General features: G+C 44.2%; 1 long non-coding RNA gene across 3 annotated transcripts; it reads right to left on the reverse strand.

Annotated features, from left to right (window-relative positions):
• Window positions 1-1155: 1155 nt before the first annotated feature.
• On the reverse strand, window positions 1156-19179 carry LOC140722930 (uncharacterized). Of its 3 annotated transcripts, none has more exons than XR_012097772.1 (5): window positions 19134-19168; window positions 17981-18200; window positions 16795-16964; window positions 6896-6968; window positions 1156-1922 (listed from the first exon to the last, which is right to left on the reverse strand). It is a non-coding gene; the product is annotated as an uncharacterized lncRNA (long non-coding RNA). The 3 variants fall into 3 exon arrangements; XR_012097773.1 differs by having other exon boundaries at window positions 1156-3107; XR_012097774.1 differs by lacking the exon at window positions 17981-18200 and having other exon boundaries at window positions 19134-19179.
• Between the last annotated feature and the right edge of the window lie 6367 nt (window positions 19180-25546).

Below are 25546 nucleotides of genomic sequence, written 5' to 3' on the forward strand. Positions count from 1 at the left end.
TCATTTACAGCAAACCTTCTCAGGATACGTTTCCATCACCGAAAACAGGATTCAACACCCGATGCGTCCTTGGAGTGATGGAGTATGAGAGGTGACCTGATAGAGTCGTATAAGATGATGAGAAGTATTGTTCGTATGGCTTTTTCTCAGGGCTAAAATGACTCATACGAGAGAGCACAATTAAGGTGCTTGGAAGTCGGTACAGAGAAGGTATCAGGGGTAAGTTTATTACGCAGATAGTGGTGTGCGCATAGAATAGGCTACAGGCGATTGTGGTGGAGGCGGATACGATAGGGTCTTTTAAGAGACTCCTGCATAGGTACTTGAAGTGTAGAAAATTAAAGGGTTATGTGTAACCCAAGGTAATTTCTAAAGTAGTTACATGTCCGGCACAATATTGTAGGCCGAAGGGCCTCTAAGCTGCTGTAGATTTTCTATGTTTCTACATGCTCTTCCTGTAAGAAGCGCACACCACTGAAATGAAATTAAAGTACAACCGATAAATATGAAGCAATTATGACTACAGTAGATACAGATAATTGGATGGAAGAGAGCCCACGAACTGAGCAGAGGAGATGTTGACAAGTATGCGTCAAAAGCAAGGCTCAGAGTTGAAAATTTCATCACAGAAACAGGGGGGTTTCCAGTGGCAAAACATGGCCAGGCTTTTAACACAAAAAATACCAAAAACAAACAATAAGAGGCACATAAATTGAAGACAATGAAAGTAGAAAATTGCAACAGAAATAAGAAATGATCTAGCTCATCACAGGAGCCAGCATCAGTTTAACTTAATCTGATAACTCACACAGGCACAGTCAAGAGACAAGTATCCTTCACTAAAATCCTGCTTTAAAACATAAACTCATGAAGGAAATACCATACATTACTACAAATACAAACCTGATCTAGCTGTAGATTCAGATTCCTAAAATTATACCATGACCGATGTATTATAACAGAGAGTGCAATGAATGGCACCTGTCTATCCCAATATAATATTACAGGATAAACTATCAAGAAATTACTTAATAGGGTATCGCCATTCCAAACACACACAGCATTCTGTAATCAGTCCCTGAAAAACAGCAGAAATATGCCAAATTCAAAGAGAAAATTGAATGAGTTTGACAGATAAGCAGTGTGTATGTTTTTCCACTTTTAATATCTACAAGTTAATTCATTCCAAAGTCTCGCCACAATAACATTAAACAATTAGATCTACACGACAATATATATGTACATCTCCAGAAAGGCACAAAATGAAACAACAATAGAACAATCAAAAGCTCCTAGAATATTGATAAATCAGTCTGCTTGTCTATCTCCACACTATCTCCAATCTTGACCAGTTTTATCTTAGAAATAAAAATAGTAATAATCATGCCATTCTACTGCAGTGAGTTCACAGGACATTCAACATGCAGATTGCTCGGATGGGAATTTATTAGAAAGCAGGATGTGAGATGAGCAGAGTAGGCATTGGGACAGGGTTCCATAGAAATTTGCACATTTATGAAGAGAATGCATGTTCTGCACTGTTAAGCATTTCTCCATAACAGGTTATCTAGTGTGAAGGACAAGTGGAAAGTTTACTGTAAGTTCCTACAGTCTGTTGACTTTATTTTTTTTTTCATTTTATTTTTATTCAAAGAGTAAAGTAACGAATTAGATCAACTTCTGCCGACTTGATCTTGAACATCCTCAGATTCAGACCCCCTCTTTTATTATCGTAATCACCGTGGCGGCGACGACAGCGGAAAAGTGGTGGAAAAAATAAAGTCCGATTAATAATTGGTCGCAGGCAGACGTTACGTTCTGTAGGGTTCCGAAGGGTCTGTTTCTGTGCTGTGACTCTCTCGGGATCTAAATCAGATTTATTCTCCCCGCTGTTACTTTATCCGATGACCACAAGTTCTCTACTGCCAAAATGGAAAACACTGTGACAGCATCCTCTTTTCAGACACCAAATTCTGAGTGTGTGCACCAATACTTGTATCAATACACTGACACCGAGGAAATTCAGAAAAGAATTGAAGAATGGAATGAAGTATGTGTTTACATTAAATGTTCATTTGTGTAGATAACGCCCACTCCATTTGCAATTCAGCGGGGTTTTGAATAAAGCAGTTTTAAAGGGAGTAGATTTCGCAAATATGCCATAAATTCAAACATTCATGTCTCTGGTCATCATGAACAGAATACATTCCAAACAATCACAGAGACCTGACAATCATTCGGGAAACGGTACTACAGCATAAAAGGCTGGACAACAAGACCCGTTATAGTTTCAGCCACCATGCCATCAGACTGATAAACTCACGCTGTTATCAGTGTTTTCGTATGTTACATTGACTGTTCGATTTATTACGATTATAAATTTCTAGAATTGCACATTGTGCATTTAGACGGAGACGCACCAAAAGATTTTTATTCCTCATGTATGTACTGCCAAGCTGTATCGGCCTTTGCCCTTCCCTTGGACAGTATCGGTGTCGTGGAGAGGGAAGACTTGCAGCATGGGCAACTGTCGGTCTTCTATACAACCTTGCCCAGGCCTGCGCCCTGGAGAGGACACTCCAGTAGACATTCCAGGCACAGATTCATGGTCTCGCGAGACTACTGGATGCCACCATGAGGAGGAAATAAAGTCAATTCAATCTCAAGGGGAGGAATGACTTCCGGGCATTTTGGAGTTCAGATGTTTCAAAATGCTCATAGTCGGGTAAAAGAGAGTAAAGGGAGAGTACAGGGAGGGTGTGATAGTATCACAGCTGCGGAAAGGCAAGATACTGTACGCTAAAAGACTGTGAGTGGAACTCAGAAGTAGGAAGGGAACAAACACTCGTTTGAGAGTATTCTGTACAGAGCTCCCATCACCAAAAAGAAAACAAACAGAGACAGTGGAAGATCGGGAGATATATTTTGGACAGGTGCCATTTAAACACGGCTGTTGTCACAGGCAACTTAAACCACTAATATTCATGGGCACTTCTTCTGTTTACAAAGCATTTGATGAGACACTGTTTCTTGGTTACGTCTGGGAAGGAGTCTGATCACAATAAGCGGACAGGCGGACGAGCGAACAGTCCATCCTAGATCTAGTACTGGAAAGTGAAACGGTATTAGATCTCTCTGCGGGTCAGTACTTCAGAACGATAGGGCACAGCTATTTGACGTTTACTAATACCTTACACTGTGATGGCTGCAGACAGTATGGAAAGTATTTAATTGATGCTATTAGGTAGGAAAATACTACCCGAAATTGGGACATGATTTGTTCCTTCTAATGCACAACAGAAATATGACGATTGTTAATGGACCATTAGTTTGGGTTTCAGTATAGGCGATTTCGTTGAGGCGGGGAACGGATAGCTCCTAAAGTAAGAGATAAGGAACACCTCTTCAAGAAGAAATATACTTAAGGTTTGGGAAGAAAGGATCAGGCAGGGCTATGGAATGACACAATGTACACAGGAGGAATTTAACAATGGACAGAAGAATTAGAAGGGGACATCAGAAGTCCTTGGAGGTGTAGAACAGGAGGATAATGACATAGAGAGTGGGAGAGATCAGCGATAAAATAGGAAACGTGTCTGGAGTGCAAGGATGCAGTGAAAGTCCTTACTGATACTTTGCTTCGATATTCACCAGTGAGCGCGACCTTGATGAAAGTGGATACAGGGAAAAAGGGCAGATGTGCCGGTTCACGCAGACGCTTAGAATTATGAGCTGGAATCTGGGAAAACATGAAAATAAACCATTCCCAGGTGCTACAGGGGATTCACTCCAGGCAATTAGAGAAAGCGAGCGAAGATATTGCTGTACCTTAGGACATGACATTTGTGTCATCACTGGCCACACAGAATGGCAAATGTTATTCATTTTTTCAAGAAATCTAATGTAGTCCTGAGAGTTCCAGGCCAGCGAGTCTTCGGTCAGTGGTAGGAAAGCTATACAAAAGGCTTCTTAGAGACAGAGTTTATGAGCATCTGGAGAAACGTATCCTGGTTGGGAATAGTCAGCATGGTTCTATGCGGTCAGGTCGACCCTTATGAGCCAGAATAATTTCCATGAAAAAGTGAAAAATAGGCAGATGAAGTCAGAACAGTCGAACTGAGATATATTAATTGTTAAGATGATTGACTGAGTTCCCTCTGGTGCACAAACTGGCAGAGCAAGGAAAGGCAGATGAGGCAGTGGATAGAGATGTTCCGCAAGGAAGGTATTATCTTCAGCAATAAATAGAGGTACCAACTAGAGAAGGGGCAGTGTTGGATCTCCTGTTAGGGAATGAATTAGGTTAAGTGACGGAGGTATGTGTTAGGGAGCACTTCGGGTCTAGTGGTCACAATGCCATTAGTTTCAATATAATTATAGAGAAGGATAGGTCTGGACCAAGGGTTGAGATTTTTAATTGGAGAAAGGTGAACTTTGAGGAGATGTGAAAGGATTTAGAAGGAGTGGCTTCAGACAATTTGTTTTATGCGAAGGATGTATTAGAGAAATGGAGGTCATTAAATGGTGAAATTTTGAGGTACAGAATCTTTATGTTCCTGTTAGGTAGAAAGGAAAGGTTAAAAGTTTGAGAGAGCCATGGTTTTCAAGGGATATTGGAAGCTTGGTTCTGAAAAAGAGAGATATCTATAATAAATATAGGCAGCATGGAGTAAATGAGGTGCTCGGGGAATATAAAGAATGTAAAAAGAATCTTAAAAAAGAAATTAGAAAAGCTAAAAGAAGATATGAGGTTGCTCTGGCAAGTAAGGTGAAAATAAATCCAAAGGGTTTCTACAGTTATATTAATAGCAAAAGGATAGTGAGTTGTAAAATTGGTCCCTTGGAGAATCAGAGTGGACAGCTATATGTGGAGCCAAAAGAGATACGGGAGAACTTGAACAACTTTTCTTCGGTATTCAATAAAGAGGATACTGAATTGTGTAAGGTAAAGGAAACAAGAAGGCTAGTTATGGAAACTATGGTGATTAAAGTAGAGGAAGTACTGGCGATTTTAAAGAATATAAAAGTGGATAAATCTCCGGGTCTGACAGGATATTCCCTTGGACCTGGAGAGGTTAGTGTAGAAATAGCAGTGGTTCTGACTGAAATATTTCAAATGTCATTAGAAACAGGGATGGTACCGGAGTATTGGTGTATTGCTCATGTGGTTCCATTGTTTAAAAAGGGCTCTAAGAGTAAACCTAGCAATTATCGGCCTGTGAGTTTGACGTCAGTGGTGGGTAAATTAATGGAAAGTCAGCATAGATTTGTGCGTGGAAGGTCATGTGTGAAAAACCTTATTGAATTTTTTGAAGAGGTTACTAGGATAGTTGACGAGGTTAAAGCAGTGGATGTTGTCGATATGGACTTCAGTAAGGCCTTTGACGAGGTTCCACACGGAAGGTTCAATTGTTCAGTATTAATATTGAAGTAGTAAACTGGTTTCAACAGCGGCTGGATGGAAGATGCCAGAGAGTAGTGGTGGATAACTGTTTGTCAGTTTGGAGGCCGGTGACCAGTGGTGTGCTTCAGGGATCTGTACTGGGTCCAATGTTGTTTGTCATATACATTAATGATCTGGATGATGGGGTGGTAAATTGGATTAGTAAGTATTCAGGTGATACTAAGATAGGTGGCGTTGTGGATAATTAAGTAGGTTTTCAAAGCTTGCAGAGAGATTTAGGCCAGTTAGAAGAGTGGGCTGAAAGATGGCAGACGAAGTTTAATGCTAATAAGTGTGAGGTGTTACAGTTTGGTAGGAAAAATAAGAATAGGACATACATGGTAAATGGTACGGCATTGAGTAATGTAGTAGAACAGAGTGATATAGGAATAATGGTGCAATCTCTGAAGGTGGAATCTCATGTGGATAGGGTGGTGAAGAATGCCTTTGGTATGCTGGCCTTTATAAATCAGAGCATTGAGTATAGGAGTTGGGATGTAATGTTAAAATTGTACAAGGCATTGTTGAGGCCAAATTTGGAGTGTTGTGTACAGTTCTGGTCACTGAATTATAGGAAAGATGTCAACAAAACAGAGAGAGTACAGAGTAGATTTATTAGAATGTTACCTGGGTTTCAGCACCTAAGTTACAGAGAAAGGTTGAGCAAGTTAGGTCTTTATTCTTTGGAGCGTAGAAGGTTGAGGGTGGACTTGATAGAGGTATATAAAATTATGAAAGTGATAGATAGAGTTGACGTGGATAGGCTTTTTCCATTGAGAGTAGGGGAGATTCAAACAAGAGGACATCAGTTTAGAGTTAAGGGGCAAAAGTTTAGGGATATCACCAGGGGGAACTTCTTTACTCAGATAGTGGTAGCTGTGTGCAACGAGCTTCATAGATATTGCCATTTAAAAAAAAATTGGATTGGTATATGAACAGGAAAGGAATGGAGGGTTATAGGCTGAGTGCAGGTCAGTTTGACTAGGTGAGAGTAAGCGTTCGTCACGGACTAGAAGGGCTGAGATGGCCTGTTACCATGCTGTAATTGTTATATGGTTATATATGGTTTAGTACACTCTACAACTATATTTAGACTCTACTATTATAGTGTTTTGAGAGACCGACATCTATTTGACCATCATACAGCACTTATATAATTTACGGAGTTAGGGCTGATGATGAAAGCAAAATACTGAATCCGGAATGAAACTACATGCTCTCTGAACTGAATTCCCGTGTTTTTATTACGGGGCATATGCTTCAATTGCATCAAAACAATCTTTTCCCATGGAACCCTGCAACTCAAAACCAGCGTTTCAAAGTCTTCTGCAGCATCCTACGGTGCTTCCCAAATGAACCAAGTTCCCAGAATGCAAATGTCCAATTCCCAATTCTAGTATACGCGAGTTTGTCTGAATGTCAATTTACCTTTGCACAGCGGATTTATCTTACCTGGAATTGATACAATCATATCTCGATCATTTTAACCTTGATTTCACATGGCCAATGTGGAATCCATGTCTCCCTGTGAAATCAATAGCACAGCAAACAAACATAAGAACACGATCTAAATACGCAGGTAAGGCAAATCATAAATCTAAACTCGAACGTTTGTTCCTTCAAAACTGTCATCCATAACTAGCGTATGTAGAATAAACGTCTATGACCTGGAGTGAAAATCCTCATCAAATATTATAAAGAACAAAGGGAAACCAGATGTGGTTGATGGCGGCCCCCATACACTAACACATCATTTAATTACGGAAAAGGAAGCAGTCTCTGATATTCACATGTTCCTACAAATTTATTTTAAACGACTACAACAGACATTTGTAAACAGTGAGATCCTATTGTGAAAGAAAGGATTAATCCAAACATCTTTTCAATGCAATCTTAACAATCACACGACTGCCGTCTGCTCATTCAGCACGTATTACCTGTGTTTCTCTTTCAACTGAACTCTAAGTGCCCAGTCCTGAAATTCTCAGTGCGTTCACACTTCCAACTCTCGCAGAGCATGACTTACTTTTTTTTATTGTTGAACAGTGAACAAATAATTTATGATTAGAATCAAACACCATTTAAGAAATCATTTCGAGTCTAAAGCAAAGGGACGCCGGTAGTTATGTATCGTATGCAAGTTAACATTCAACAGATTAGAATCATGACGTCAGCACCAAATCTCCAATGACTTAAACGTCCTCTCACCTCCAATCACTGACCAAAGATAAGATTGAAACTAAGTGATCGATTCGTTGCATCGTATCAAGCTTAACGATGGCCATTACCACCGTTGAAGTAACAGATAAGTCACAGACTATACTGTGACCTATGTCACAATCATCTCCAATTGGTAACTATAGTCATTAACGCCTTTGTGATGGAGTGAACGTGTATTCCTTCAGTGTGACACCCCTCTTATAATCGGGGGGAGGAGCTGAGGATGATGGAGCCTAACGGAATCTGCATTGCTTGCATCTTCAGAAACAACTCTATTTCTATCTTTATCTCTTCTATCTCTTCTTCTTCCTTTTCAGGAAAGTTGCTTCCACTGGTAGATCAGACTTGAACTTGGGGTTATAGCCTCACCATTTAGATTTTGGATGATGAGAAGGAACTGCTTTTCCCAGGGAGTGGTGAATCTGCAGAACTCTCCGCCCAATGTTGCAGTGCAGGATACCTCAGTAAATATAGTTAATACAAAGTTGGATAGAGTTTTCCATAGTAGGGGAATTAAGGGTTATAGAGAAAAGATAGGTAGGTGGAGATGACATCATGCTGAGATGGGGTAATACATTTTCTCATCATTGACTGTTCATGGTGAGTCATGGAATCTAGTGGGGTGCACACAGGTAGATAGTTTATGAACCTACGTTGAGACAATCAAAGTCATTTGTCGGTAAATACAGGTTCTCTGTACCTCACTGATCATTATTGCACGGCGTGATTCAGAATTTACATCCCAGGTTGGGTTCAAGGATAAATCATTTTGTTCAGTGGGGGACTCGAGTTGGACCATGTGGGTGAGGTACAAAGCGATCTAGGGCTGGCTAGCGTGCAGTTTCGAATTCAGCATTAATTTGGGAAACACTGCAAGTTCAAAGGACTTGGATTTGTATAATTGGAGTGCATACCTTCAGAAATACGAATTGGGAAAATTGCCGCAATATGAGATTGTCAACCACCAAGGGAAAACTGCTGGGGATGCTACTATCGATCTGCTATCAGAGAGGGGCAGCAGGGGGAGCAACTCAAATCAGAACATACATAAACCACACCATTCTGGGTACAGTAGCTTAAGAAAATTGCTAAATATATTGGCACATCCTTGAGAGCCTTTCCAATCAACTGGTCATTAGAGAGCAATACATTACCTCGATAACTACGAAGAAAGGAAATTAACTATAATGTGTTTGCATCCAAATATACACTCAGCTTCACGAGATATACAACTACTTGATGGGAGACATGTGCTGGTTTGAAAAACACAACAATGATCGTTATGGGTCTTGACAAAGGGGACCTGGTAGACGCACTCGTCAAATGTTACGAGAGGAGAAGTGAACGTCACACTTTATTTGCATCAAGTTGATGTACCTTCAGTTGAGATGACCGAGTGAATCCTTTCCCACAGTCTGAGCAGGTGAACGGCCGCTCCCATTGTGAACTCACTGGTGAGCCATTAGGGTGGATGACCGAGTGAATCCTTTCTCACAGTGTGAGAAGGTGAGCAGCTGCTCCCCTGTGTGAACTGACTGGTGTCTCAGTAGGTGAGATGACTGAGTGAATCCCTTCCCACAGTTTGAGCAGATAAATGGCCTCTCCCCAGTGTGAACTCGCAGGTGCACCTTCAGTTGAGATGACTGAGAGAATCCCTTCCCACAGTTTGAGCAGGTGAAACGCCGCTCCCTACTGTGAACTTGTTGATGCACCTTCATGGTATATGAGCAGCTGAATCCCTTTCCACAGTCCGAGCAGGTGAACGGCTGCTCCCCGGTGTGAACTCGCTGGTGAGCCATTAGGTCAGATGATCGAGTGAATCCTTCCCCACAAATTCAGCAGATGACCTGCCTCCACCCAGTGTGAACTGACTGGTGTGTCCACAAGTGGGATGACTGACTGAATCCCTTTTCACACAGAACAGGTGTTTTCCAGTGTGAACTTGCTGATGTACCTTCAGTTGAAATGACCGACTGAATCCATTCCCATTGACTGAGCAGATGAATGGGAACCACCCCCCCCCCCCCCCCCCCGTGTAAAATGATGGACATGCCAATCGGTCAGATGATGGAGTGAATCCCTCCCCACAGTCTGAGCAGGAAGGATGATCGATTGAATCCCTTGCATCTCTTCTTAAATATCTGGACAAGGACAGCAAAACTGGCCTGTTGTGTTCAGGATTCCCATAGACAAATTCCTTATCATTTGTAACCTGTAAAAAGTTTTACAAAATCGATCAATGCGTGTGGGACAAAATTTCAGATGAGATCACTTGAGTTGTCAAGGGGTGAACTGACATCACACTGTTACAGTGAAGTTCAACCCAAGTTGGAGGCAGAAATCATCTTCTAACTGGGCACAGTGCTTGTATCTCGAACGGCAATGAAACTCTCTGATGCTCTTCCTGTCTCTATGAGAATGGGGCATTTCTGCCATCTCCAATCTGTGAACTGGCTCAGTTGTCTCTCTTCATTGGTATTATTCCCTGTTCCCACTGAGCTGCATGGGTGCCTGACCCCACAGGAACTGAAACACTCTCCAAGCACCCACCACTCTCTATATAAAAAACTTACTCCTGACATCCGCTCGGTATCTATTTCTATTAAAACTATGCCCCCTTGTGTTAGCCATTTCAGCCCTGGGAAAGAAACCTCCGGCTATCCACACGATCAATGCCCCTCATCATCTTGTACACCTAAAAAAAAGGCTCTAAACATAAACAAGGAAATTATACATTGCTTTGAGGATTTGTTAGTATACAAAATTATGAGGGTACAGGTAGGGTAAATGCAAGCAGCATTTTCCACTGAGGTTGTGTGGGATGACAACCAGAGGATCATGGGTAAGAGGGAAGGTGAAAATTTAACAGGAACATCTGGAAAAGCTCTTTACTGAAATGGTTGTGAGAGTGTGGAATGAGATGCCAGCACAAGTGATGAATATGAGCTCGGTTTCACCATTTAAAGGAAGTTTGGATGGGAGGCTGGATGGTAGGGTTATGGAGGGCGATGGTCCCGGAGCAGGTAGTTGCATTTGACAGCTTAAATGTTTTTTCAGCATTGACTAGATAGGCCAAATAGCCTGTTTCTGTACTGAACTTCTCCATGTTTCTATGACAGAGAAGCTGGCCGAACTTGTTTGGAAGGGAAAAGGTAGGAGTGACAACAGAGCAGCAATGGCTGGAGTTTCTGGGAGCAATTCGGGAGCTGAGTGATCGATACATCCCAAAGAAGTGGAAGCATTGGGAAGGCAGGAGGACACAACCGTGGCTGAAATGAGAAGCCAAAACCAACATAACAGCCAAAGAGAGGGCAAACAAAAGAGCAAAAACTATTGGGAAGCTTTGAGAAACCAACAGAAGACGACTTAAAAAAAGTCAGATGAGTTGAGGACGTAGAATGATGATTAATGAGTCAGTCATTAATGAGTCTTGGCAGCACCCAACAATCTGAGGCATTTAGAGGAACAAAATATCCAGGGCTTCAATATCTCTTGAGAACCAAGGTTCCCTGCACCAGTAACCTTTCAACTTTTATTTTGACAGGCACATACCAACTGAACACACTCAAAATTTCACTTCTGAAGGCCTCCCACTTACCAAGTACTCCTTTGCCAGAAAACAACCTGTCCCAAACCACACTTGTCAGATCCTTTCTGATACCATCAAAATTGACCTTTCTCCAATTGAGAATCTCAACCCGTGGTCCAGACCTCTCTTTTTCCATATTTACTTTCAATCTCATGGCATTATGATCACTAACTTTTGTCACCAGCCGTGGATCATTTCCTAACAGCTTATTGCAGACTTATACATCCGGAATTCTAGGTACTGATTAGGGGCACATTTGACAAACTCTACCCCATCTATTCCTTTCACAGTATGGGAGTCCCAGTCAATATATGGAAAGTTAGAATCACTTACTAAATCAACCTTTGTTTCTTGGCATGGTCTGCGATCTCTCTACAAATTTGTTCCTCTAAATCGCTCAGACTGTTGGGTGCAACCAAGTCCCAATAATGGCTAGAATATAATAATTCCCTGTCCTCAGCTCATCTGGAATCTGGACAGAAGGAATGGAGACAGGCTAACCCCTATTGACAACAATGGATCTGGGGTTGAGAGGGTGAACAACTTTAAGTTCCATGGCATAAACGTCACCAAGGATCTCACATGGCCTGCATATACTGGCTGTGTTGTGAAAAAAGCACAGCACCTCTTTCACCTCAGATGGTTGAAGAAGTTTGGGATGGGGACCCAAATCCTAAGGACTTTCTACAGGAACACAATTGAGAGCATCCTGACTGGCTGCATCACTGCCTGGTATGGGAACTGTACTTTCCTTAATTGCAAGAACCTTTACTGGTAGAGGGAAGAATGGATTAAATTAAATACCAGCAAATTCTGGAAGCAAACATCACACTGTCTGTAAATAAGCCGAAGATGAAAAGAGGATGGCTTCTACAACAAGATAATGATCCTAAACACACCTCAAAATCCACAATGGACTACCTCAAGAGGTGCAAGCTGAAGGTTTTGTCATGGCCCTCACAGTCCCCCGACCTAAATATCATCGAAAATCTGTGGATAGACCTCAAAAGAGCAGTGCATGCAAGACAGCTCAAGAATCCACAGAACTAGAAGCCTTTTGCAAAGGAAGAATGGGCGAAAATCCCCCAAATAAGAATTGAAAGACTCTTAGCTGGCTACAAAATACATTTACAAGCTGTGATACTTGCCAAAAGGGGGTGTTACTAAGAACTGACCATGCGGGGTGCCCAAACTTTTGCTTTTGGCCCTTTTCCTTTTTTGTTATTTTGAAACTGTAAAAGATGGAAATAAAAAAGCTTTCTTGCTTAAAATATTAAAGAAATGTGTCATCATTTTTGGAAATCAGTTCAAATTTTACTCGTTTAACTATTCACAGTAACAAAAATTTTGACCAGGGGTGCCCAAATGTTTGCATGCCAGTGTAATTGAGCAGGCCTCTTTTGAAGAGGCCGTCTCCGCCCAGAAGGTTGAGCTGTTCCTACAACTAATAATACCACCATGGCTGTTGTGAAAATATTGCTAAATAACTCCTCACTATGGACTTACAGAAATAAGCCAGGACAATGGGCCAAAATAAATGAGGAAATCTCTAAAGAACTTGCTATAAAACATCAGTTCCATTGCACCCGTCATCTGAAAGCATTGGCATAGTGGAACAAGCCAATGGTACTTTGAAAGATAAGTTGGCAAAACTTAGACAAGAAACTGAAATGATCTGGTTGAAGGTTTTACACTTAGTCCTATTCCATATGGGAATCACACCATCAAGTTAGACAGGGCTGTCACCTGCAGAAATTATCTACAGGAAGCCCAAGAGAACCACATTGGGACCCCGACCTTGTCTGCCGCTCCTCCCTCAGAGCTTACCTGCAACATTGGATATGCAAACCTTGGGGGAGGAGATGGGAAAATATTTATGGAAATTAACAAAAACTCTCCAAAGCTTGCATTCACAGGTACAACAGGCCTATCGAGAGGACGAAACCCCAACTAAAGGTGACCACTCCACCATCGAGCCTGGAGATTTTGTCCTGCTCAAGAACTGGGATCATAAGAAGTTGGGACCGAGGTGGAGAGGACTGTACCAAGTGCTACTGACAACACCTCCTGCAGTGATGGTGGAAAGGCAGCTCCGGCGGATACATTGAACGGACTGTAAACATGTTACTGGCGGAACTGATAAGGACTGAATAATGTACTGGTTAATGCTGATTTTAATGACCCTAAGGGAACGTGACCCTAAGGGAACCTGCCCCTGTCTCAGGAGGCCTCCAATTTAACACTTTCCTGTCCCTCTGCCACACCAAGGCTAAGCACGTAGAGCGGGGAGCATGTTGGGTAAGTGACGAAATTCCCCAACATGGTCAGACTACGATCCCCATGTCACTGGTGCCCCTGAATACTAGCAAAGTAAATTCAGTTCTGGTGTTTTCTGATAGCCGTAATGGTAGCATTGTTAATTGCACCATATCCAGGTCTGGAAGGCGAGACTGGGGATGGTGTTGCTTTAATGTTGGAGACGTAGATCTCCACAACAAGACCCCTCCAACCTATGGCCGGGGATAAGAGTTACATCTCCAGCAGTGGCTAGTACTACTTGTTGGTGTACCCAGAATGAGAGTGCACCCTATCAAGTGGGAAGTAGTAACTGTACCAAGAGTCAAACTTATGATTCCCCTGGACCACTAAATGGAACTTATTGGGTTTGTGGAAACGGGGCCTATCCCTGGCTGTTGGGAGAAAGAACAGGGCAGCGGCATGGAACCAAACCCTACCAGACGGGTTCTCGAGGGGGGACGAGGGTTGGAGTGGTTGTAGCTACTTGGCCGAACTTGTGCCACACTTGAGGATCCTGGCTCAGCTTCAGGATCAACCCCACTGGAATAGGCAACGAAGGGCTGCCTGATAAATTTGGTGGATTGCTTTGAGAAATAATAAGCAGGGTGGACAAAGGAGAATTGGTAGATATTGTGTACGTGAATTTTCAGACCTTTGACAAAGTACCACACATGAGGCTCCTTAACGAGCTCTGAGCCTGGTTGGGCGGCGATGAGGAAGGGGCTGATCTCGGGTTTGTGTAAATCGAAGGGCGGTTGCAGTGGGAAAGGGTCGGGACCGAGCCAGACGGTTGGACAGTCAGGGCCAGGAATGTAGGATCAGTTAGTTCTGGTTCCCCAAGCTGTGAAAGTGGATGTCGGTGACGAGGATCTGTCTACATGTACGGGTGTGGGGTAAATGGTGGGAATGTTGTGGGGCTACTGGCCGGTGGAGGGAGGTTGGGGATGTGGGTTATCGGACACAGTGTGACCCAGGAGGATGGGTCCTAGGGCACATCACGTTGTGAGCAAGGGAGGATCTGGTCCATTGCATCAGAGAGCTTTCAGAAAGCAACAAATCTCTCTTTATATTAATCACTGTCTAATCTTGCTGCTACCATTGTGTTTGTCACAGAGCCCAGAGTCTGGGAACAGCTCGATGGTAGGAAGCAGATGGTGATGATGGGAGCAAACATGAGGAAATCTGCAGTTGCTGGAAATTCAAACAACAAACACAAAATGCTGGTGGACCACAGCAGGCCAGGCAGCAACTATAAGGTGAAGCACTGTCGACATTTTGGACCGAGACCCTTCGTCAGGACTGTCTGAAAGGAAAGATACTAAGAGATTTGAAAGTAGTGGGGGGAGAGGGAAATGTGAAATGATAGGAGAAGACCGGAAGGGGTGGGATGAAGCTAAGAACTGGAAAGGTGATTGGCAAAATTGATATGGAGCTGGAGAAGGAAAAGGATCATGGGACGGGAGGCCTCGGGAGAAAGAAAGGGGGAGGGGGGAAGCACCAGAGGTCGACAGTGTTTCTCCTTATAGATGCTGCTTGGCCTGCTGTGTTCCACCAGCATTTTGTGCGTGTTGGTGATGCTGGGAGGCTGTTTATTGGAGTCAAGGCCCGTGCCTCCTGGAGCTCCCCAGGGTGACACCCATTGCTACTTGTCATCTATGTCAATAATCTGGTTGAGAATGTACAGGGTACGGGTAGCGAGTTTGCAGCAAGTAATTGCAAACAATTACCTCCTTTTGCAGGATAGTAAATATAAACACCCCTCTTTCCCTCTCCACACTCAGAACTGACCAAAAGCTACTTCAGAAGATGCAAGCTCTTCAAATGAGCAAACACTGAGGGAATGTGAGAGACTTTAAAGAGCTGGAATACTGACAGCACGTTACAGACCTGGAGTGATTGCAACTGGGTCTGACAGACTTAACTGATACATTCATTCTCACCTCAACTATTCCCTACTTTATTTTGTACAGTTACCGTAAATTCCAGTGTATAAGCTGAGAATTTGGCCCCAAATTTTGGTTAAGGGGTCAGCTTATACAGAGGGTGCCAAATTTGGACAAACGAATACAGGGAACACAGGTCGGATTTATTGGTTGTTTTTGAGTCTAATTGGTTCCACTCTCGACGCATGAATTCTTTGGTTTGTTTAAACTCACATCCAGTGGCTGGAGCACGGAGATCAAACCACCAGGGATGACTGCAATGTCTGTATTTTCAGCTTTCAATGCTGCTTTTGTCTCACCTGACAAGTGCGCTTTGAACATGTTCCAGACAAGTTGCAACTTTTCTTTCCCGAAACCTTCGGGACATCAACACCACACCTCTTTAACCCGCTTCGTCCATCCAGCAGCGATTTTGAACGTAAACAACACCCCGCGGGAATTTTCTGCGCAATCTTTGTTTTTTGTCTCAACAGAAGATCGCGTCTATTCATAAATCGGGTGCACCAACTTCGCGTAGCTTTGAAATTTTCACTGACCTCACGGTGTTTTTCAGCCCATTTCAACACTTGAACTCGAATCATTTCTCTGGTAACAATGTATCCGGGTGATCGCTGGTGATTCACTCATTCTAAAACCTTTTCTTCCGGTTCTGGCCACCGGCATGTTTTCCCACGGTTTGCACATTTCATCTTTGGCATTTCCCTCAGTGTGTCTTCTGCCTTTCTCCACTCTCTCACACTCTCTCGTTTACACTAAACTTCTTAGCCGCTGCAGAATTATTCGTTCCTTTTGCAAAATCAACAACCTTCAGCTTGAAGCCAGCATCACATTGCATTTGTTTTAATCTTTTGTGCATGGCGGTCGCAATCTCAATACTGAGTACACGTACTGATCCCGCCACCCCATGTTATGTTTTAACGAGATTACGATGGGTGATAAATGGTTTCGCGGGGGTTACATTTCAGAGGCTTCTTTACCATTGGAGACATAATCCAAAATCTCCCTCCCTGATTTATTTATTAAGAATTTGCTTATAATGCTCTTCAACGTGTAAGCCTGTTTTCTTAGCAGGTACCGGTTCACAAAATTTCCAGGTTCCGGATCCGGCAAAGCTGAGTACAGGCACGTGAGATCTTGTGATCGTTTCTGGTTAAATCAAAAACCTCTAAAAAAGGGGTCAGCTTATACAAAGGTAACATGAAAAAGTCACTTTTTTAACCTTGAAAATGGGGGTCGGCTTATACTCCGGAATATACGGCTGTAATGTCTAAAGGATCAGTGTCTGAGTAAATGAGACTCACCAAACTTGCTCCTGACTGAATCAATGGAAACCCTGAGTCAGAAGGGTTTCTCTCCAGTCGGTGCTCTCAGTCCTCGGGCAGGTTCACTTACTGTTGTTCCCTCGTCTTCAGTCGCAGTTTGCTTCCAGTTGTGGGCTTTTCTTCCAATAAGTCTCTCACCGCAGGTCTAACTTTAACACGAAAGATAATGAAGCACGTTAACAGTACAAAGGAGAACAAAATATTTCTGCTCACTGAAATCTAAACATTGAAGACAAATATAATGATCTCAGTGAACAAATCTGTAATTGTCCCTGACATGTCACAAAACCTGATATGAGATACGAAGGAGTCATCGTTCAGTAATGGTCAGATATAAGATGCAGGGACAGACTTAGGTGATTCGATCCATCGAGTCTGCTCCACCACTCAACCATGGCTGAGATTTATTCCAACACCATATTCCTGCCTTCCTCCTGTAACCCTGAACCTACTTAGCAACCATCAATATATTAATCTCTGCCATAAATATACCCAAATAGCAGCCTCAACCAACCTCTGCGGCAACAAATTCCACAGATCAGTCATCTTTTGGCTGAATAAATTTTTTTCATCACAGTTTTGAAGGGAAGCATCTTTATTCTGAGCCTGTGCTGTCAGATCACAGACTCTCCATCTGATGGAAACATCCTCTCCATGTCCACTGTATCCAGGCTTTTCAGCATTCGGTAGGGTTACTAATCCCTCCACCACCCCCACCGTCCCTCTGAACTCCATTGCGCACAGCCCCATGACCATCAAATGATCCTCATACATAAAGCCGATCATTCCTGAGATTATTCACGTGAATCTCATTAGCAACAACTGCACTGAACACATTCCCAAGTACAACAGACAATCAGGAAATTTAAACCATTCCAGAGTGAATGGAATAAAAAGAAACTGGATTCACCAGAATCGCTCAACAGGTAAGGAACTGCTGTGGGGAGAGCAACCAATTTAACGATTCAGGTTCACAATCATTTGTCAGAATGGATTCAAAATTTATCATTTTTAGTGCAGATCTCCAGCAACCTGAGTTTCTGTTTGATTTCCACTGTCTGACAGACAGGTGACAGCGAGGAGGAAGTTCCAAACACAGTTCAAACACTGAACCCCCCCAGGTCTATTTCTACTGGTTCAAACACAGAACAGCCCATTTACTCACAGCCTCTCCTTGTGAGGGATGGAATACAAACTCATTCCCTCCTCAGATTAGCAGCACTGCTTCCAAAGGAACTCCGGAAAAAAAACCACTTGATCCCAGAGCAGAAATACTCGCTCAACACCCCGTAAACCTGGGCAGCTTGATCCCCGGGTCCATGTTACTTGGATTTAAACAGGGGTGCAGTGCTGCCGGAGCTCACCGGAGCACCACTCCAGTACCTCTGTGAAAAAAAAGTCAAAATGAAAAAGCGGGGAATTTAACAGCTGCTGCATATTAAATTGAGGGAATTTTACGGAAGCGGGGGTTGGTGATAGGGGTTGGTGGATGGGGGGAAATGCCACTAATAACATTAAGATCAGATATTTGATCGTTTTTGGTGAAATCCTGGAGCTGTGACTGTGGTGGTCCGTGGATTACTCGCTAATACAAAAGTAAATTTTTTCTTACTAACAACCCTATGGCTTCTAAGCAAACAACGTTCGTTACTCCACTTGCTTGACAATTATATTTTATGATTATTAGTGAATGCAACTGTGCGATACTTTGTCGCATTATTAAATTAAGTGTTATATGTTTTATTGTACCAGTTATATACTGAAATGCAGTGATTGGCTATAATCTTGTTAATGTCTTAACTATCATCGTATTTCTGTGGAGCTCTGGAATTCATATATACTTCTTTCATATTTATTTCGTGTTTGACATTATAAAAAGCCCAAATTGTGTACGTGCTCATCACATGAATGGGGCAAGAAAGTTACCCAGTACATGACAGGAGCAGGTACACAAATTAGGTGTGACATACGAGGGGTAATTGATAAATTCGTGACCTAAGGTGGAAGGAGCAGATTTTAGAAAAACTAGCAATTTTCCATTATCTGAAACAGAAATCCCGCAAAAGTTATTAATTTCAAACTTTCTGCACAATCACTCAAAGAGTTGAACTGCAAGTGCATGTACCGTGAGCTGTATAACTTTAGCCGTTCTAACATAGGCCACAAACTAATCAATCACCGCTCGTACAGCTCTGGCAGCTAAAAGATTGGCATTGCACCCCTGCTCCAGCCGTCCGGCAGAGCTCAGGCCCGGCCCTTTCCCAATGCAACCGGCCCCCAATTTACAGAAATCCGCCGAGATCAGACCCCACTCACACCCGTTCGAGTCGGAGATCCCCCAACAACAGCTACAGTCGACACTGCGCATGCGTTTAACAGGAGGTCTTTCCGCAGCACCACCGGTGGCCGGAGGTCTGCACATCGTCGCCAGTGGCCGGAGGTCCGTACAGCGACACCAGCGGCCGAAGGTCTGCACATCGCCACGAGTGGCCAGCGGTCCCTGCAGCGCCTCCTGTGATCGGAGGCGTGAGGGACAATGGAGAGGCAAATCACAAACGCGGCAAAGTCTGCAGATAATACACACAAAATGCTTGTGGGACACAGCAGGCCAGACAGCATTTATAAAGAGAAGCACTGTCGACATTTCGGGCCGAAACGTTGACAGTGCTTCTCCTTATAGATACTGCCTGGCCTGCTGTGTCCCACCAGCATTTTGTGTGTGTTGTTTGAATTTCCAGCATCTACAAATTTCCTCGTGGTTGCTCTTTAAAGTCTGCAGATGCAGGAAATCCACAGCAACACAAACAAAATGCTGGCGGAACTCAGCAGTCCCGCAAGCATCTATCAAAAAGAGTCAACAGTCGTGAGAAGTCAGAGAGGAAGAGAGGGAGTGGGAGGGAGGGAGATTTGTTCACCGGGAGGAGAAATCGAGATTCATGCCATCAGGTTGGGGGAAGGGCTACCCAGACGGAATATAAGGTGCAGATCCTGGACCTTGAGGGTGGACTTAACTTGGCACAAGAGGAGGGGATGCGTTGACGCGTCGGATCGGAAATCGGAATGAAAATGTTTGGACACCGGGAAGTCCCGCTGGGAGCGGATAGTTCAAAGGTCAGTTTATTATCAAAGCAGGTATCCATAAACAACTCTTGAGTTTTTTTTTCTCCAGAGAACCACAAAACAAAGGAAGAGCATGAAAGTCGTTCAGAGAGAAGAATCAAATTCCAACCTCACCCCCCGCTTCAAAAAGAACGGCACCCCGATCATCAACCCGCAAAACCCACCCCTCCCGCACAAAAGGGAACAATAACATCGATCCGCCCCCCCCCAAAAAACAACCCTACCCCGCACAACTGCGGAGGAGTCGGTGTCACCAGTGTAGAGGCGGCCGCATCGGGAGCAGCGGACACAATAGGCGACCCCGGAAGATTCACAGGTGAAGTGTCGCCTCACCTGGAAGGATGTTTGGACAACGGAGAGAGTTCGGCCGTCTGGCCCTTTCACTGTGACACCCCGAACTCCACATCAAATCCATCCAAACGAATCTGGGCGAACTTTAATGTCCAATAAATATAATTCCTCTCAGCGATCAGCTGTCTGAATGAATAACTGACTTTAAAGAGGAAGGGGTGTCTATGGTCCACATTGTCAGGGTGTTGAGTTTACCAGGAGACAAGACTGCAGGGACGAGAGATTTTCTGTTGACTAATACACTGTGTGTGGACCCCACTGGCAATTCTGGTGTTGTGACCCGAATTGAGACAAACACCACGCTGCCCACTCCACCAACAGCACGGCACAGCCGGACACATAACCGGGGACTTTACATCTCACAGCACTGGATTCAGTGATGAAACCCGTGATTAATGTTGTTGTCCCACTGAAACATCAGAAATGTCCATTCAGGTGTTTTTAAATGTGAGCGCTCCGCCACAGGTGACGTCACATAGGTGAATCCACGAGACTGACGTCACACATAGGTCCCCACACCGGGATCTGCCCTCACGTGCGCGGTGTCTTACATCACCCGCGCGCTGGAGAGCTCGAGCTTTATCGGTTTAACGGCGGAGCTACCAATCACGTGACCATCCCCTCCCCCACCGCTGAAAAACAAAGCTTCAAGAGCTTCGCTTTTTCCATTGGTGCGGAGGAATGTCAATCACTGGTTACACCCAATAGCGGAAGCGGACAAGCTGAGAGGGCGTTACCCTGCTGAGTTCGTCTCTCGCTGCGGTGCCGGAGTCTGGACAGAGCGGAACAAATCTCAATGTAAATGTCCGCTTTCTGATTTCTATTTCCCTCCGAGGGAAGTTGAGGAGTTTGTGCAGCGTCTCCTGCGGCCGGAGTCTGATGTATCACTGAGAGGTAGGAGGAGACCGCTCGGCCCGTTGGTTTGATGCCGGTTCCCCGGGGTGAGGAGAGGGAGAGGGGGATTTTAATGAAAGGATGAAGATGGTGAGAGACGGGTCGGACAGGATGTTTGTCCCGGTGGGGACAGGAGGGACTCATCTGTGGAAATGTCTGAGCCCACGGTGGTGGCGAGCAGAGGGATTCACCACATTGGGGGGCAAACACCGGCAGACTGTTGCCCTGCAAGTGGGGCCAATGGTCCGGGCAAAGTGACAATTATTAGGGATTTGTTAAGACTGTCCCTGGAATATGGTGTAAAATCCCGATCCCCATACTAACACGGGTTATACAGACCAAAGAACAAACTGCCGGAGGAACTCAGTGGGTCGGGCAGCATCTGTGGAGGGAAATGGACCGTCAACATTTCGGGCCGAGACCCTCCCTCTGGACTGAGAGTGGACGGGAAATAGTCAGAGAAAAGAGGTGAGGGGTGGGGATGGGGCAAGAGCTGGGGAGTGAGAGGTGGATCCAGGTGAGGGGGGAGGTGGGAAGGTGGAAATAGTGACGGGGGGAGGTGAGTGTTTGGGGCAACACCGGGCTGCAAAAGGTGGTAATTAATGCAACAGAGGATTAACAAAGAGGTTAGAGAGTATTTGTTATAGAGAGTGCAATGAAGATTCACCAGACTGGTCCCTGGAGTGGTGGGTCATCATATGGAGAAAGATCAAATGTGATAAACCTTTCATTTAGAGAATCGAGGTCTGAGAGGTGAACACATTGAAATGCACAACATCATTACCGGTTGAACCAGGGATCCCAGTCTTTGAAAAAGGGGATGGACTGTCCCGGACTGAGCTGAGGGGAAATGTCTCCACTCTGAGGGTGGGAAATGTCTGTAAGTCCCCACCACAGAGGGTGGTGAAGACTCGATGATCGTCCTCACATAAAACAGAGGCCGGCAGATGTGTGGAGATTGAAGGGATCGAGGAAATGAGGATCGGGCAGAAACATGTGGCTGAGATGGGAGAGCAGCCGCCATCTTGTTGATGGTTAGAGGGGCTGAATGGCCTCCTCCTGCTGTTTCTCACTTGATGTCTCAGTGTTCCTGTCCAGTGAGGCTGGAGGAATGTGAATAGACTGATTTAAATGAAACCTGCTCACTTCCTGTTTGGGTCTGAGTTGTGTGTTGTACCAAGCCCATGTGAATCGAGCCCATGACTTTGGGACCAGGGCGGTGGAGGGAAAGGGATGGGGAAGACATGGAGGGAAAAACTAAATATGTATCTGGTGTAAATATGAAATAATGTGGGAAATGCGACGGATGGGTCGGGCAGTGTGTGAGGGTGAGGAGCAGAGTCACTGGTTCAGGTGGGAGACCCTCCACCCGTCACCTGATCCCAGTTACCGCAGATCGTAATGCGAGATTGAGGCCTTTTCCATTTATTTGCATTCCTCAGAAAAGGCAACAGATAGATAGATAGATAGATAGATACTTTATTCATCCCCATGGGGAAATTCAACTTTTTTTCCAATGTCCCATACACCTGTTGTAGCAAAACTAATTACATACAATACTTAACTCAGTAAAAAATATGATATGCATCTAAATCACTATCTCAAAAAGCATTAATAATAGCTTTTAAAAAGTTCTTAAGTCCTGGCGGTAGAATTGTAAAGCCTAATGGCATTGGGGAGCATTGACCTCTTCATCCTGTCTGAGGAGCATTGCATCGATAGTAACCTGTCGCTGAAACTGCTTCTCTGTCTCTGGATGGTGCTATGTAGAGGATGTTCAGAGTTATCCATAATTGACCGTAGCCTACTCAGCGCCCTTCGCTCAGCTACCGATGTTAAACTCTCCAGTACTTTGCCCACGACAGAGCCCGCCTTCCTTACCAGCTTATTAAGACTCTTCTTAATGCTTCCTCCCCAACACGCCACCACAAAGAAGAGGGCGCTCTCCACAACTGACCTATAGAACATCTTCAGCATCTCACTACAGACATTGAATGACGCCAAACTTCTTAGGAAGTACAGTCAACTCTGTGCCTTCCTGCACAAGGCATCTGTGTTGGCAGTCCAGTCTAGCTTCTCGTCTAACTGTACTCCCAGATACTTGTAGGTCTTAACTTGCTCCACACATTCTCCATTAATGATCACTGGCTCCATATGAGGCCTAGATCTCCTAAAGTCCACCACCATCTCCTTGGTCTTGGTGATATTGAGACGCAGGTAGTTTGAGTTGCACCATATCACAGTCCTGTATCAGTTTCCTATACTCCTCCTCCTGTCCATTCCTGACACACCCCACTATGGCCGTGTCATCAGCGAACTTCTGCACATGGCAGGACTCCGAGTTATATTGGAAGTCTGATGTGTACAGGGTGAACAGGACCGGAGAGAGTACGGTTCCCTGCGGTGCCCCTGTGCTGCTGACCACTGTGTCAGACCTACAGTCTCCCAACCGCACATACTGAGGTCTATCTGTCAAGTAGTCCACTATCCAATCCACCATGTGAGAGTCTACTCCCATCTCCGTTAGTTTGTGCCTTAAGATCTTGGGCTGGATGGTGTTAAAGGCACTAGAGAAGTCAAGGAATGTAATCCTCACAGCACAACTGACCCCCTCTAGGTGAGAGAGTGATTTGTGCAGCAAATACGTGATAGCATCCTCCACTCCCACCTTCTCCTTATATGCAAACTGAAGAAACATTTAAGTTTCCTTCTGTGGTTCCAAAGCAGAAGCTCAGTCTGTCTAATATTTCCACACAATTAAAATGGGGATATTGTTTATTATCATCATGTACTGAGCTACAGTGAAAATCTTGCCTGACGTACCAGCCAAACAGATCAATACAATACGACAGTACATTGAGCTGATATACGACAAGACAATAACTGTAACAAAGCATTATGGCTGCAGAGAAAATGCAGTGCAGATAGACATATGGTGCAGTGTCATGTCAAGTTATATTGTGAGCTCGAGTCCATTTTATCATACATTTGGCTTATAACCGCAGACAGGAAGTCGACCTTGAGCCTGGTGGTTCGCACTTTAAGGCTTTTGTATAACTTCCTTGAAGGGAGAGCAGGTTTGCAGCAAGAATGTCCAGGTTGTGAGGATCTTTGAGTTCATATCCTGCTTTTCTGAGGTAGGGGAAGAGTAGGAGGAGTCCATGGAGGGGAGGCTTGTTTCTCTGATGTTCTCTGTTCTCCAAAGCTCTCTGCAGTTCCTTTCAGTCATAGGCAGAGCAGTAGCCATATGAAGGTGTGAAGTATCAACAAGATGCTCAGAGACCTCGGCCTTCACCCTGTCTTGTGTAGCTGGATCCTGCACTTCCTGTCAGATCGCCAGCAGGTGCTAAGTGTGGACTCCCTCACTTCTGTCTCTCTGACCCTCAGAACACATACCCCTCAGGGTTGTCTCCTTTACTCTGCCTTGTGTAGCTGGATCCTGCACTTCCTGTCAGATCGCCAGCAGGTGGTAAGTGTGGACTCCCTCACTTCTGTCTCTCTGATCCTCAGAACACATACCCCTCAGGGTTGTCTACTTGGCCCCTCCTTTACTCTCTGTGCGCCCATGACTTGTGTCGCCACTCACAGCTCCAATCTACAAAATAAATTTGTTGACGACACTACATTGATTGGCCTAATCTCAAATAATAATTTTCAATCAATTTTCTGACAAGGCTCAGTCCAAACAAACTTTTCGCCCTTCTTCAGGAGATTAGTCAGTGGAAGAGCAATACCAGCAAAGTTCTTACAGAACTTATGATAATATCCAACTGTTCCCTGAAACCTTTCAAGAGCCTTGTTACCAGTCAGAATAGAAACTTCAGAAAATTGTCTGGACTTTTGCCTGAACAGGAACCAATTTGCCTTGACCTACAACATTGCCAAGATAGGTCACAGTGACATGGCCAAATTCACTCTTAAGTAAGTTAACTGTAAGGTTGGCCTGGGAAAGCCTGTCAAACAGCTTTTCTACTTCAGAGATATGCTCTTCCCAAGTGTCACTCCCTGTGACTACATCATTAGTACAGGTAAATGTGTGTTCCAACCCTCGAATTACAGAATCAATCATTCTCTGCAACGTTCCTAGAGCATTTTTCATTCCAAAGGGCAAAACATTGTATTCGTACAACCCAGAAGGTGTCACAAACACAGAAATTTCTCTACCTTTGTCCGTCAATGGAACACACCAATACCCTTTCAGCAGTTCAATCTTTGTCAGAAATTTAGCTTTTCCAGCCTTATCGATGTAATCATCCAACCTAGGGATAGGATATGCATCTGTTTTTGTTACTGCATTTACCTTTCCATAATCAGTGCAAAATCTAGCAGTGTTATATGTTAAAGTGCCGGGGTCAGGACTGAGCTT

The sequence above is a fragment of the Hemitrygon akajei genome, unplaced genomic scaffold (genome assembly GCF_048418815.1).
Source record: "Hemitrygon akajei unplaced genomic scaffold, sHemAka1.3 Scf000093, whole genome shotgun sequence".
Lineage (NCBI taxonomy): Eukaryota > Metazoa > Chordata > Chondrichthyes > Myliobatiformes > Dasyatidae > Hemitrygon > Hemitrygon akajei.